Consider the following 13,764-nt stretch of genomic DNA (forward strand, 5'->3'; position numbering starts at 1 on the left):
GACCGGCTTAAATAGCCGCGTCAGTTAACCCATGCATGGTCATATTTAACAATGTGATGTAATGTTACTTACCTGCCCGGGCGGTGCACTGCACTGTCCGGGCAGTGCCCGGGCAGTTATGTGACGTTACATCACATTATTAAATATGTTTTTTATTTTTTCTATAATATTTTCAATTCGTGTATTTTTTTACGTCACACAAAAGACGCGAGGCCACTATTTTTTTTTGACTCCGCCAAATGGCACGCAACTTTTTTCACACGTTGGCATCACCGTTGACAGCACCCACGCCATTTCGCATATTTTTCCGACGCTCGATGCATTTCCTACGATTTTCCCGGTGAAAATGCCCTGAAACACGGGCCGGACGTGACGCAACGTTCGTTTTGTGTCCGTTCGTTTTGTGTCCGTTTTCGTTCCAACCTTGTGTGGGTCCCCACGTCAGCCATGCCCATATGTCTGCCCACTTTGGTGCAATTGCATGCATGCGATCACGTACCCCTAGTGCAACGAGCTTCGTTTCGCTCTTCCAGAGGGGGTTCCTAACTACTTTTTTTACTCCGCCAAATGGCATGATACTTTTTCCACACGTTGGCATTACCCTCAACAGCACCCATGTCAATTTTTATATTTTTTTCCGACGCACGATACATTTCCTAGGATTTTCCCGGTGAAAAACCCCTAAAACACTCGCCGGACGTGACACAACGTTCGTTTTGTCTCCGTTTTCGTTCCAACCTTGCGTGGGGCCCTACATCGTCTGGGCCCACATGTACGCACCCTTTCGTGCCATTGCATGCGTGCGATCACGTGGACTTTGTGCAACGAGACTCGTTTCGGTCTACCGGAGGGGGTTTCCACATTAGGTTTTTTTTTGACTCCATCAAACAGCACGATACTTTTTCCACACGTTGTCATCACCCTCGACAGCACCCACGCCAATTTTTATATTTTTCTGGCGCTCGATGCATTTCCTAGGATTTTCCCGGTGAAAAACCCCTAAAACACTCACCGGACGTGACACAACGTTCGTTTTGTCTCCGTTTCCGCTCCAACCTTGCGTGGGGCCCTACGTCGGCCGTGCCCACATGTACGCACCCTTTCGTGCCATTGCATGCGTGCGATCACGTGGACTTTGTGCAACGAGCCCCGTTTCGGTCTACCGGAGGGGGATTCCACACTAGGTTTTTTTGACTCCGTCAAACGGCACGATACTTTTTCCACACGTTGCCATCACCCTCGACAGCACCCGCGCCAATTTTCATATTTTTCCGGCGCTCGATGCATTTCCTAGGATTTTCCGAGTGAAAAACCCCTAAAACACTCGCCGGACGTGACGCAACGTTCGTTTTGTCTCCGTTTTCGTTCCAACCTTGCGTGGGACCCTACGTCGGCCGTGCCCACATGTACGCACCCTTTCGTGCCATTGCATGCGTGCGATCACGTGGACTTTGTGTAACGAGTCCCGTTTCGGTCTACCGGAGGGGGGTTCCACACTAGATTTTTTTTCACCTTCACAGTATGACCCCCAACCTTTTTCCACGTACTCCAGGCACCATCGGGAGCACGCACGACAATTTTCGTTATTTTTTGACGTCCGATGCATTTTCTAGGGTTTTTTGGGCGAAAATACCCTAAAACACTGCCCTGACGTGACGCGACGTGCGTTCGGTATCCGATTTCGTTCATATCTTTCCTGGGGGCCTACATTGGACATGCACACCCCTCGCAAATTTTTTTTTCATTTCATGCATGCGATCACCCACCCCTAGTGCAACCAGCACCGTTCCGGTGTGCCGGTCGGGCTACTCTCAAAGACGTTTTTTTTCACCTCGACGGAATGATCCCCAACTTTTTCCACGTACTCCAGGCATCATCGGGAGCATGCACGACAATTTTCATTATTTTCTGACGTCTGATGCATTTTCTACGGTTTTTCCGGTGAAAATACCCTAAAACACTGCCCGAACGTGACGCAACGTGTGTTCGGTGTCCGATTTCGTTCATATCTTGCATGAGGGCCTACATAGGGCATGCACACACCCTCGCAAATAATTGTTTCATTTCATGCATGCGGTCATGCACCCCTAGTGCAACCAGCACCGTCCATATCTTGCGTGTGCGGTATTTCATGTGTTTGTTCCACATTAATTATTCCAAACTTTTTTCACACATTCAATGATATCTATTGTTGCATATTACTATTCATAGATATCTTAAGAAAGCACAATTTTTTATTGAGATTCAAACATTTCAAATTCCATTCATATTTTTAGGATATTTTACATAAACTTGAACTGAATTTAAAATTAAACATAAAAACAACTTAAACAACACTGCCCCCTAAACTAACTACTCCTCATCGCTCTCCATCACGAGGTCGATGACCTGCACAATGTCGCCGTCGCCACCGTCGTCATCGTCCGAGCCTTCCTCCTCGCTCTGCTCCGCCGCAACCGCCGCCTGAACGGCCGCCAAGGCCGCCGCCTCCTCCTGGGCCTCCAGCGCCGCCGCCGCGGCGGCCTCCTCCGCTGACTGCGCCAGGATCGCGAGGAGCCCGGGCGTGTCCTCCGGGTCGCCGTCCTGCTGGAGCGCCGCCTGCTCTGGCGGGATCACAACGTCGGCCGGGGCTGCTGGGGCGGGGGTGGGAGCGGGTATGCACCCGCGCGGCTGGGAGGGCCCGGCTCCACTAGAGAGATCACCGACAGGGAGCCCTCGGGCGGCGCGCTTGAAGGCGCCGATGACATCGTCGAACCGCTTGCCCGTCCAAAAACGGCGGCGGCCCTTCCGGTTGTAGCGTCCCCCGGGGTGCGCGCGAAGCTCTGCCTTGGTCGCCGACAGGCCCGGCGTGGGGAATCCGTCCGCGGAGATCCTCCACGGCCGCGGCACCTTCGCCGCCGGCGGCACGTAGAGGCAGAACCGAGCGAGGTCCTCCGTCTGCCCCAACGTGAGGCTCGACGGCCAGTGGCCGCCCGGTGCCGCGCCGTCGGAGTCCGAGTCGCTGGACGCCATCCCGCGCAGATCAGTCAAGAGAACGCGCGTGTGAAGAGGGAGAGGAGGGATGGACGGGCGGTGTGACCAAACTCGCCACACAGGGCGGGTTTTATAGCGCCGGGAATTAATGCGCGGCAGGTGAGGCGCCATGGCGGGGCGGAGCGGGGCATTAAATTGCGGCAGGGAGGCGCCGGGCCGCGGCAGGCGCGGGCGCGGCAGCGCGGGCGTGCGGCAGGCGCGGGCGCGGCAGTGCTGCCGTGCGGCAGCGGCGCGGTCTGGTGGTAGGCGAGGTGCTGTCGGCCGGCAGCGGTGCGAGATGGGACGGGGCGGCGCGCGGAAGACGAGATCCCATGCAGCCGCGTTGACCGCGAGCTGCCGCGTTGATCACGGGCGAGTGGATAGACCACGATGGTAGGCGTGTGCGCAGTGGCCGGCCGGGTCGGTTGGACTAATAAATATCTACGCGTGGGCAGGCGGGATGACCAGACGAAAAAAATGGAACAACACTATGTGTATTTCTATACGTACACGACTGTACACGACGCGGGCGGGCGGGTGGGCGGGCGGGCGTTCTCTTTTTCAAATAATGTCCATCGTGCTCTTCGTTTTAAAGGGGTATCGGACAATCCTGACCATCCTTGTGTTGGAGGGGGTCTACCGAAGCAGAAGTGCATGCTATTTCCTTGTTGACTGAGAGCCTAGCCAGGAGTTCTTGGAAATTCATGGCAACATAGGTAGCTAAGGAACAGGCAGTTGTACGGGGAATAAACATCTAGTGCTATATTATTGCCAAGCTAAATTATCCGATATAGTAATAGGTTCTAAATTATCCGATATGTTGATCATAGGACATGTTTCTAATTGTAATTGTGATAATTTGAAATTCAGTAATAAAGTTTTCCAGCAAAGAAACAGAAATCTAACATACCTTTAATCCATATTAATTGTCGCTCAAGGTGATGTAGAAGGGAGTAATAATAATAAAGTTATGAAAATACCTTATACATCTGATATTCACTGAACCCATTTTTTGCGCGACACATGAATTTTGTCTCCCTGGCAGCGTGGCAATCTGTGGGGCAACCATTCGCTATTCTTTTTTGTTTTCAACGCGAACGCATGCTTGCAGAATACTCATCTTCATGTCGTCTCCATTCTGCTACCCATCATCGTCCCATACTCCCATTCCACCATTTCGATTGTTCCTCGTCACACATCGCTCGAATCCACCGCCGCCACGCATCTCGGTCGCCGGCTCGCCGCCACGCTCGGCAGCCATCTCTCACGTCTGGCTACCATGAGAGAGCAGGAGGGGAAGCGATGCGGCTACTTCCTCAACCCACCGGGCGGCCATGGGGGTATCGATCGACACATCTGCTCTCTCTCCCGCCAACCGATGGCTATGGGGGATTGCCCCATCGGACGTCGCCGGCGCGCACCTCCAAAGTCGTTGTGCGCAAGGTCGAGGAAATGCAGCAGGCGGCAGAGCTCAACGAGGAGACGCCGTGGGTGGCGGAGGACGCGCGATGCTACCAGAGAGAAGGTGATGCTCATCCGCATCGATGAGCAATCGACCCAGTCCTCATCATCACTCGCGGGCTTGATGCTGCCCTCGCTGCCCTTCGCTGCCACCCTCCGTGGATCGGGATCCAGTGAGATCGATCGAATCTGAGACCCAAAATTTTGTTGGTCATCTCCTTCTAGAAGACAGCTTCCCCTTCAGGCAAGTGCGGGTGTGTTCGTTTGCTCCCACCCCTTCCCAATATGCGAGATCAGCTAGATGTGATATTCTCGATCACACATCACCTTCTATTTTTTCACTCGTACAGTCTGTAGTCTGCAGAGTACCTCTATTATTTTCTGACACTTGTTTCTTTCTTATTTCTGTTCAACCTCAAGTTGATTTCTAATTAATGGCAAAACATTAGGGAATTATTCTCTAGTTCATGGCAATTTAGATAAATTTTCATCGATAAGATGTTTAGAAAATGTTCCTATAACAGTTTTTTGAGTTTGTCATGGCAAATTTTGCAATGAATTTGATATGGTGCATGTATAGGTGCCATGGCAGAGAAACATAAATTTTTTTGCCTTTTTTTACTGGCATATTTACATACTGTCCTAAAAACAGTTTGCCATAACAAATTTCATTCATCGGTTTCCTACATCTGAAAGCTGTCTGCAAGCGGTGGAACTCCATTGAAAGCCCAATACAACATGCAAAAGGGCCGCCATTGCTCATGACAACCCGCCTAGCAGGAAGGACAAAAGAAGATCTTCTTGACATCTTTGATCCGATGAGCGAGAAGAAGTACAACATCAAGGTAAACATCCCTGCTTCAAGTCTCAAATCACAGGGTTTGCAGTTATTGCATTTCACAAAGAATGCCTGGTTCATCATGTCAAGAGGCGGTGACCACATGTACTCCCTAGTGAATCCGTTCAAGAATTACCTGGATGGCGGCCATGTGATTTCTCTTCCTCTTCTAGATATCCTCGGCCTCAAAGGATTATCATTCTCTTCTATGTCCGGTTCTCCGGACTTTGTGGTCCTCGTCGTGGGAGCCATGCCAGACTGCAAAGTTTTCTTTATTCAAACATGGCGAATAGGAGACAAAGAGTGGAAGGAAGAAATCTTACGAAATGTTGATGTGCCGTTCTGCATGGCATCTCAGCCCCGTCTTCCTTGATGGCATCGTTTATTTCCTAGACATGAATGGCAGGCTTGGAGTCGTGGACTTGAATGTGGAAAAGATGGAGTGGAAGTTCCTTGACAAAAGCCAGATCAACTGATACGTGGAAGTGACTATGTGTATACAAATCGGGAGTTGGACTATAGCTATCTAGCGGAGTGGAAAGGTGACCTGGTCGCCATTATCAGAGAAAATGGCAATTTTGGGTTCATCAGAATATTTAAGCTTGATCTGTCTAGCATGGATTGGACGGATTTGGAAGAGACGGAGGATGCTGCCATGTTTTGGGATAGAAGCAACGCTCTAATTGCGAGGCCAGCTTGCCGAAGGGATTACCGAAAAAGTGTTTTCCCACGCTTTATATTATAAAGCAACAGACAACGATCACAGGGTAACTGCCGGGGCGAAAGGCACAACAAGCCCAAAAGGGAAAAAGAAGAAGAAATAAAAGCCAACAACGGCAGCTCGGCAAGCACAGATTATCCGCCACCACTGCGCCCTCCATCTTCGTCCCACCACACGCCATGGCACCGGACCGCCGCATACCAAGCAGCATCTCCAAGAAGGAATGCGACGCCAACGACGCTGCTGCCCGGACATGTCCTAGGGTTTCCCCCGGCATACGGAGGGGAGCGGGGGATGGGTAGCGCCGACGCCCTACAGGAAGGAATGATGGCACCCTCAGGTGTCACCGCGTCGGAGCCGGATGAACCGGCAGAGATTTCTCCCGCATCCCCAAGCACCGCTACCCACTCGAACCGGGGCCATCCAACCATCTTGCCACCCGCAAGCACGCGCCACCACGGTCTTGGACACATCCACGCCGCCCCGCTGCGAACACCACCACGAGGCCAAGGAGACCGGAAAGAAGCGCCAAGCGACGGGAGGAACCACACCGAAGCCAAGCGGAAGGGAACCACCTCCCCCGCCGACGTGCGGGAGGCCCGAGCCCCCGGCGACGTCGCGGTCGCCGTTCGGACGTGGCAGCAGGGCACACCAGGCCACCCCTGGCCCGGCCAGGCCCGCAATGGGCCCGCAAAGCCCCGCCGGCCATGCTGCAGCAAGCCGGCCCCTGCGCCGCCCGCTCCCAGCCGCCAGCGCCGCTCTCCCGCCTCTTGGAGGCCACGCCGCCGGCCCGTCCCGCCCAAACCCAGATGGGGCCCGAAGGGCCCAGATCTGGGCCGAGCGGGCCGGTTCAAGCCGCGCCGCCGCGCCACCCCGCCGCCAACGGCGACGCCATCGCCCAGTCATCCACCCACGCCGCGCCGGGATCTCCGACGCCACGTCGGACCGCCGCCGCCGAAGAGCACCTCCCGGCGCACACCGCCCCGCGCCGAGGAGTACCGAGAGGGGAAGGGCTAGAGGTCGCCGCCGCCAGCGACCCAGGGGCCAGGCCCGGCCGCGGGTGCCGGCGACGGCGGCGGGGAGGGGGGGGGCTCTAGAGGAGGGGGCGCCGGGGCGCGGCCGGTCGCCCGCGGGGATGACGCGGACGCGCCAGAGGGAGGGGAGAATCAGGGGTAAACTGCCGAAGGGATTTATGCAACAAGGTGTACTTTCCGAGCTGTACTAAGACTGATGATGGTGGGCAGGCCTACTAATGCTTAAAAGAGCAAGAATACTACACTTCCTTTTTGTGCCAAGGAGCCAATGAATACCATATGGTTCGAGCCAAACTTGTAGGATTTACTTTGGTGACCGAGCAGTAGTCGATTGGAAGCCTAACAAGGAGTACTTTGAAATTCCTTTGCAACCTAAATAGCAGAGGAACAAGCACTATACTTGACCTAATTAAACATGTTTATCTTATTTCCACACATGCAGGCCAATCATAGGAGGGGGACAAAAATTCATTTGGAAATCTAAAGGAATGTTAATAGTTTGTCTTCCCTTGTCTCGGGCTCTCAGCTAGTGTCTCAAGCTCGTTAGTACCTACTACATCGTCCTGTCTTGCTTTGATTTGCCCTGTGATTTACTTGATCGTGCAAATACGTACATTTGGGTGTCAGCAAGTACAACCTCATACGGTCAACTGCTAGCAGCAGCTAGGTTGCCAAATGATCGGGGTGCAGGAGTTTTCTGTGGTGCCAAAATCATTCAGGGACCAACAACTGAACAACCCATATAAATATATGAAAAAAAAAACCTACTCCCTCCATTCTATAATGTAAGACGCTTTTTTGACACTTTTTGACACTTCAGATGGGTGCACCGATGATTGATTTGAAAAGCGAGAATGCGGAGGAAAGGTGTTGAGATTTTTCACGACAAATCAATGGACCCATATATTTGGTTAGTTTCCACCTTGCAGATTCTGGAGTCTCATACAAAGAAAGTACAAGACCCATTCCCTATTTTTTTTAGGGGTAGTACAAGACCCATATAAGATGCTTATAGCAGCATGTTTTTTTAGTCACTATAGCAGCATGTTTTTTTTTTCATGTTGTAGAGGGGCGTCGCTCTCCTTGGGCCGACCCACACAATGCGCATGCTCGCCTCGACATTTGCTAAATGCTCAACCGTTCATGTGATTTGCTTTTATAAAATATAACAATACACTAATAGTTACCTATATACCATAGGGGAACCACCCATTAGGTGGTACCATGATAGCACAAAATTCAAATCCAAAAGTTTTAAAAAATTCCTAAACATTTTTCTGAATGTCCACAAGATATGTGTGTCTACAATCCCCCAAAATTTGGAATCCTAATTCCATCAACATATAGATAAAAAAACAAAATATTGATTTGTGTTTTGTATTTTTGTTACTCTAGTTCATGCTGGATTTCACTTATACAAAGCAATGAGTGAAAACAATAAAAATAGAATGTATTAAAAATAAAATCAAGAGTAAGGAAAATAAATAGATAACAAATCAGGAAAAATAAATGAATGGCTGAAAAATAAAATAAAAAAGAAACCAATAAGTTAAGAAAAAGAATGATTTTTTTAGGATAGAAAATAGAATGAATGAATTAAGAAACGATCATTGCTACTAGCTACCATCTTTTTTTTAGTTTTTTTAGATGATCCACCTTTTTTTAGTTCAACTAGGTACCTGAAGAAAAAGTCGGCCCAGTACGGGTGACACGCTAAGTGTTCGCCAAAAAAAGGGAGGAAGATTTTTTGGGGCGCTAAATAACGCACGGGAGTCGGCCCCGCCCAACAGATCTACCGCGCGCTGTTGTCCTTGAAAGTGGGAACGAGGCAGCAAGCGTGGGAAATACCCTTTGGTTCTTGGGTATATACACCTCATATAGAGAAAAATAATAATTAAAATAAAAGTAAAAAATGTTAGAGGTTTTTTTTAGAATGAACTTGACTTTCTTTTGCACTAGTATGTAAATTTTCGCGAATAAAAACCGAGCATTGACTTCTTTTCAGGGAAATGCCATCATAGCGGTTTATATTTCATGTGATAACAGCGATACATCGTTTGTCAATACATCTAGTAAAAAATCCAGAGGCTCTGATTTCCAGACAATAGTTCGAGAGACCTCCAATTCCTAGCCAACAAATGTGCTGCCATATTAGCTTTCCTAGGACAATGAGAAAAAAACTATAGAAATAAAATTACAGACTAAGAAAGAGCATTCTTCATATATTGTTGCTGCAGGCCCAAGCGAATTTCCTCTGTCTTGCATGATTTCATTGACTTCCATGCAATTGCCTTCTACGCATAGCTTGTTGCATCCAATTTCACTTGCGGAGAAGTCCATCTCTTAAGCCTCGTGCTTTCGCCGTAGCCGCTTATCCAATAAAAGGGATGTTGCTGCAAGATGCCGCCACAAAGAAACCGGAGTGGTCTCGAAGTATATCACCTGTAGCGCCAGTGCCACTATCAATGTCGAAACCAGCGTCCACATTCAGCTTGATTGTGCCCTCTCTGGTGGTTTCTCCCAGCCATGTCTCCTAATTCTGGTGGTTTCTCTATTTTGAGTGTTGACTTCAAGGCAATAAAAAACAAAATTTATCTTTACTCCTAAAGGGGAAGTTGGTAGGCCGGTACACATATGGTTCTTTTTCACCTCCACCTCCCACCATCACCCCGCCACGCTGGTTTTCACCCTCCCACCAAAAACCGATTCGCCCGATCCTCCTTGTTCATTTTTAGCAGATATCGATTCAATTCAATCACATAATATTAGGTAATTGAGAATTTAGAAATTGTACCATATATATATGAGATCAGCTTCCTAAAAAGACAGACAAAATATTTTCCGCAATAACCTGTCAAAACAAAATCAGATATTTCTCAACAACAAATCGCTAATCCCACGCCCTTGACATTTATTAACAAAGGATTTTTTTCTGAGCTCCTGCCACTGCTCCTCCGTCATGTGCACTGACTCCGCCGCGAGGTCCTCCACGGCGGCATAGCGCTGAAGCAGGACTATGCCGTCGAGTTCACCGTCAACAACCGCCTCTGCGACCGCTGTGCTGTTGGAGATATGCCCTAGAGGCAATCATTTATGATGATATTTTTTATATGTTTATGAATAAAGATAGTCCTTGGACATTATCAATGATGTGTATCAACAGGTACGTGACTTGTTTGTGGGACTATGCATTGTATGATGACTATCCTAAAAGGTTCCTAGTCGAAAGGGTTGTGTTGACGCGCAACCGACTAGACTAGCATACGATACGGTCGATGACTTGGTCTCACTAGCCATTGAGCATTGGATGCTAGCCGGATAATATGGACTCGGAAGGATCTGTTCGGATTCGACGTAGTCGGATCCGAGTCGAGATAAGGTCCGAGTCGGACAGACTGTCACGCCCAAGATGCGACCCTATCCTAAAGGAACACGAAGGTCCCACCAAGGATAGAAGCGCATCTTGAAGACGCTTTTGCAAGGTGGATATCATTACATCAATATTACATAATATTTGGGGATACATACAAGGCATACGAATGCCGCAAGAATACATCAATACATCATACATAAGATCAACATCCGACTACGGATGGCACATAAACAGAAACTCAAACGACATCCACCCTGCTAGCCCAGGCTGCCGACCTGGAACCTTCCCCTGATCGAAGAAGACGCAGAAGAAGAACTCCAGAAAAACAAGTACACATCGCTCTCGCGTCATGATCATCGCAAAACCTGTACCTGCAACTGGTGGTGTAGTAAACTGTGAGCCACGAGGACTCAGCAATCCCATTACCATGGGTATCAAGACTAGCAAAGCTCAATGGGAAAGGAAGGGGTAAAGTGGTGAGGTTGCAGCAGCGACTAAGCATGTATGGTGGCTAACTTACGCAAATAAGAACGAGAAGAGAAGCAAAGGAACGGTCGTGAAACTAGCAATGATCAAGAAGTGATCCTGAACTCCTACTTACGTCAAACATAACTCAGAAACCGTGTTCACTTCCCGGACTCCGAGAAGGGACCATCACGGCTACACACACGGTTGATGCGTTTTAATTAAGGTCAAGTGTCAAGTTATCTACAACCGGATATTAACAAATTCCCATCTGTCGTGGAATTGTCACGGCAGATGTCCTCGAGCTAGGACTTAGTCGTGGAGCCATCGCAACTAGGAAGCTTGAAGGGGTTATGTGGGACAAGGAACACGAGGGTTTATACTGGTTCGGCCCCTTACGGTGAAGGTAAAAGCCTACGTCCAGTTGGGGTGGTATTGATTGGGGTTACGATCACCAGGGAGCTAAACTGCTATGCCCGGCTCTCGATGAGATTGTTGTTGTCCCTAAACCGCTGCCGGGTCGTCCCTTTATATAGGGAGGCTGACGCCCAGCAGCCCTTAGAGTCCCGGCCGGCTCATAAGAGTGTCCGGCTCGGACTCTCAACTATACTTGCCTTACACTACAAGTTCTTCCATAATAATGATTGTAACTACGGGCTTTAAGCCATATCCGGGTCTTAGCCCATCTCTGGCCCATCATCTTCAAGCTTGGCTCCGGGCTTCTGGCAACGACCATATGAGTAACCCGGACCCTCCTGGCGGGTGACTCTAAGGTCTATATCCTCAACATTAGGCCCCAGATTGATTTGAGCCGGCTCATGTCAATCTTCAACTCTGCCGACAGAAAAAATCTCCGGCTTACCATTCATGTGAAGGCCATAACCCGGCGTGACGTCATCCTCTGGACTCCGGATAATCTGCCGTGACGTCATCTTCCATTAAGCCCGTTTTTTACTCCACCAGATCCGCAACGGATCTTTGCTTTTACTGCCATTCCGAAAATCGAGGCGTCGTGGGGGGGAGATAACCACGCCGTGGTCTCCTTGAATCTCGCGCCTACTTATGACCTTACCTTATAAATAGGCCGGCCCGACGGGCTCTTCTCACGCTCTCTTCTTCCTCCTCGCGCCGCTGCTTTTCTCACTGAGCTCGCACTCCGCCGCCGTCGTCTCGCCTTCGGTCTTCGTCAACCTTGGCCGCTGCATCACCCTGACTCGGACCAGATAAACGGCGGCGACTCCCGCACCTCTTCAGCTCCGGTAAGTTCTCACCACCCCGTAGAGTAGATCTGCAGTAGGGTTCCTCCATGTTCTTCGTGTTCGTCACCATTGCCCGCAAGTTCTAGTAGTTCTCCTAGTCACTGCCCTTGTTTGATCTTTAGCCTTGTATAGAACTAGTGCGGCAGTTGTTTAGGACTCATTTCAAATGCCCGTAGATCTCTTTCTACTGCATGAATGCTTCGTTCGAGCTCAAGAACATCCCCTGTGCCCGTATTTTAGGTCTAGAAAATTTTCTTTGGACCGACCATTTTGATCCAAAAAAGTTACTGCAGTATGTGAAACCTGTTTTACCACACTTAGTAAAAACTGCAACCATTGAATCTTGGCGGCTTATAATTCCGGTTTTAAGAAACCACGCGCTGTAGAATCCTTCGGTTTAAAGAAAACCATGCTTCGTAGATTCCTCCGGCTTAACTGTGATAAGGCCGTAGATAATCAACTTATTCTGAATGCCCCTGCGGCTTAAGTAACCCACTGTACCTGAGCATATATCATTAGTCCCCTTCATAAGCCGCCACCTTAGTTTGGAACTGTAGATCTCCGGCTTATAATTAACCCGGACATTTTCCTTTTTGTCATAGACCACCAACTTTCACCATGCCTCCCAAGGCTCCCATCACTTGCAACTGGATGAGGTCCAACGTCACCAACGAGACCCTAGCTGATTTTGTTAAGTCAGGATATCTGCCCAAGAAAGACATCATGTCCTACCGTGCCCCTGACCTGTCAGAAGAAAGGCCACAGCCAAAGGATGGGGAGGTAGTGATTTTTGCAGATCACATGAGCCGGGGCTTTGCACCGCCCGGCTCAAAGTTTTTTAGGGACGTGCTCAATTTCTTCGACTTGCGGCCCCAAGATATAGGACCCAACTCAGTGTCCAACATCTGCAATTTCCAAGTCTTCTGCGAGGTTTACCTTGGAGAAGAGCCGAGTCTGCTGCTCTTCAGAGAGCTGTTTTACTTAAACCGTCAGAATAAGTGTGCCAATGGGCCAAGTCTGGAGCTAGGTGGCATCTCCATCCAGCGGCGTAGGGACTGACTTTTCCCTTACGCAGAGCCGCCGAGCCACCCAAAGGATTGGAACATGACTTGGTTCTACTGCCAAGATACATCCCCGGCTGACGAAAGCCCGCTGCCCGGCTTTCGCCCAACACGTCTGGAGCTGACTCACCCACTGTCGGACAAGCTGACTCAAGCGGAGCGCCAGCCTCTGCTCCCCACGATCAACAAAATCAAAGCTCTCCTGGGTAATGGTCTGAACGGAATCGACCTGGTCCGGGTCTGGATCTCATGGCGAGTGATCCCATTGAGCCGCCGCCCCGGCTTAATGTGTGAGTACACCGGACGAAAGGATGACCCTCAGAGGCACAGCCGCAATGATCTTCCAGAAGACGTTGCAGAGGAGATGACCAAGGCTCTCTTAAACGAGAGCCTGGCAGACTGCGGAAGGACCGGGTTAGCCCCCTTCTGCAAGACCAACCCAGCCCCAGCGGTAAGACGCTGACTTTAATATTTTATCTCCTTCTGTATATAACCTGCATCTGAACCGTTTTGAGAATTCATCATTGTATTTTTTCAGGC

The sequence above is a fragment of the Triticum aestivum genome, chromosome 2D (genome assembly GCF_018294505.1).
Source record: "Triticum aestivum cultivar Chinese Spring chromosome 2D, IWGSC CS RefSeq v2.1, whole genome shotgun sequence".
In the NCBI taxonomy this organism is placed as follows: domain Eukaryota; kingdom Viridiplantae; phylum Streptophyta; class Magnoliopsida; order Poales; family Poaceae; genus Triticum; species Triticum aestivum.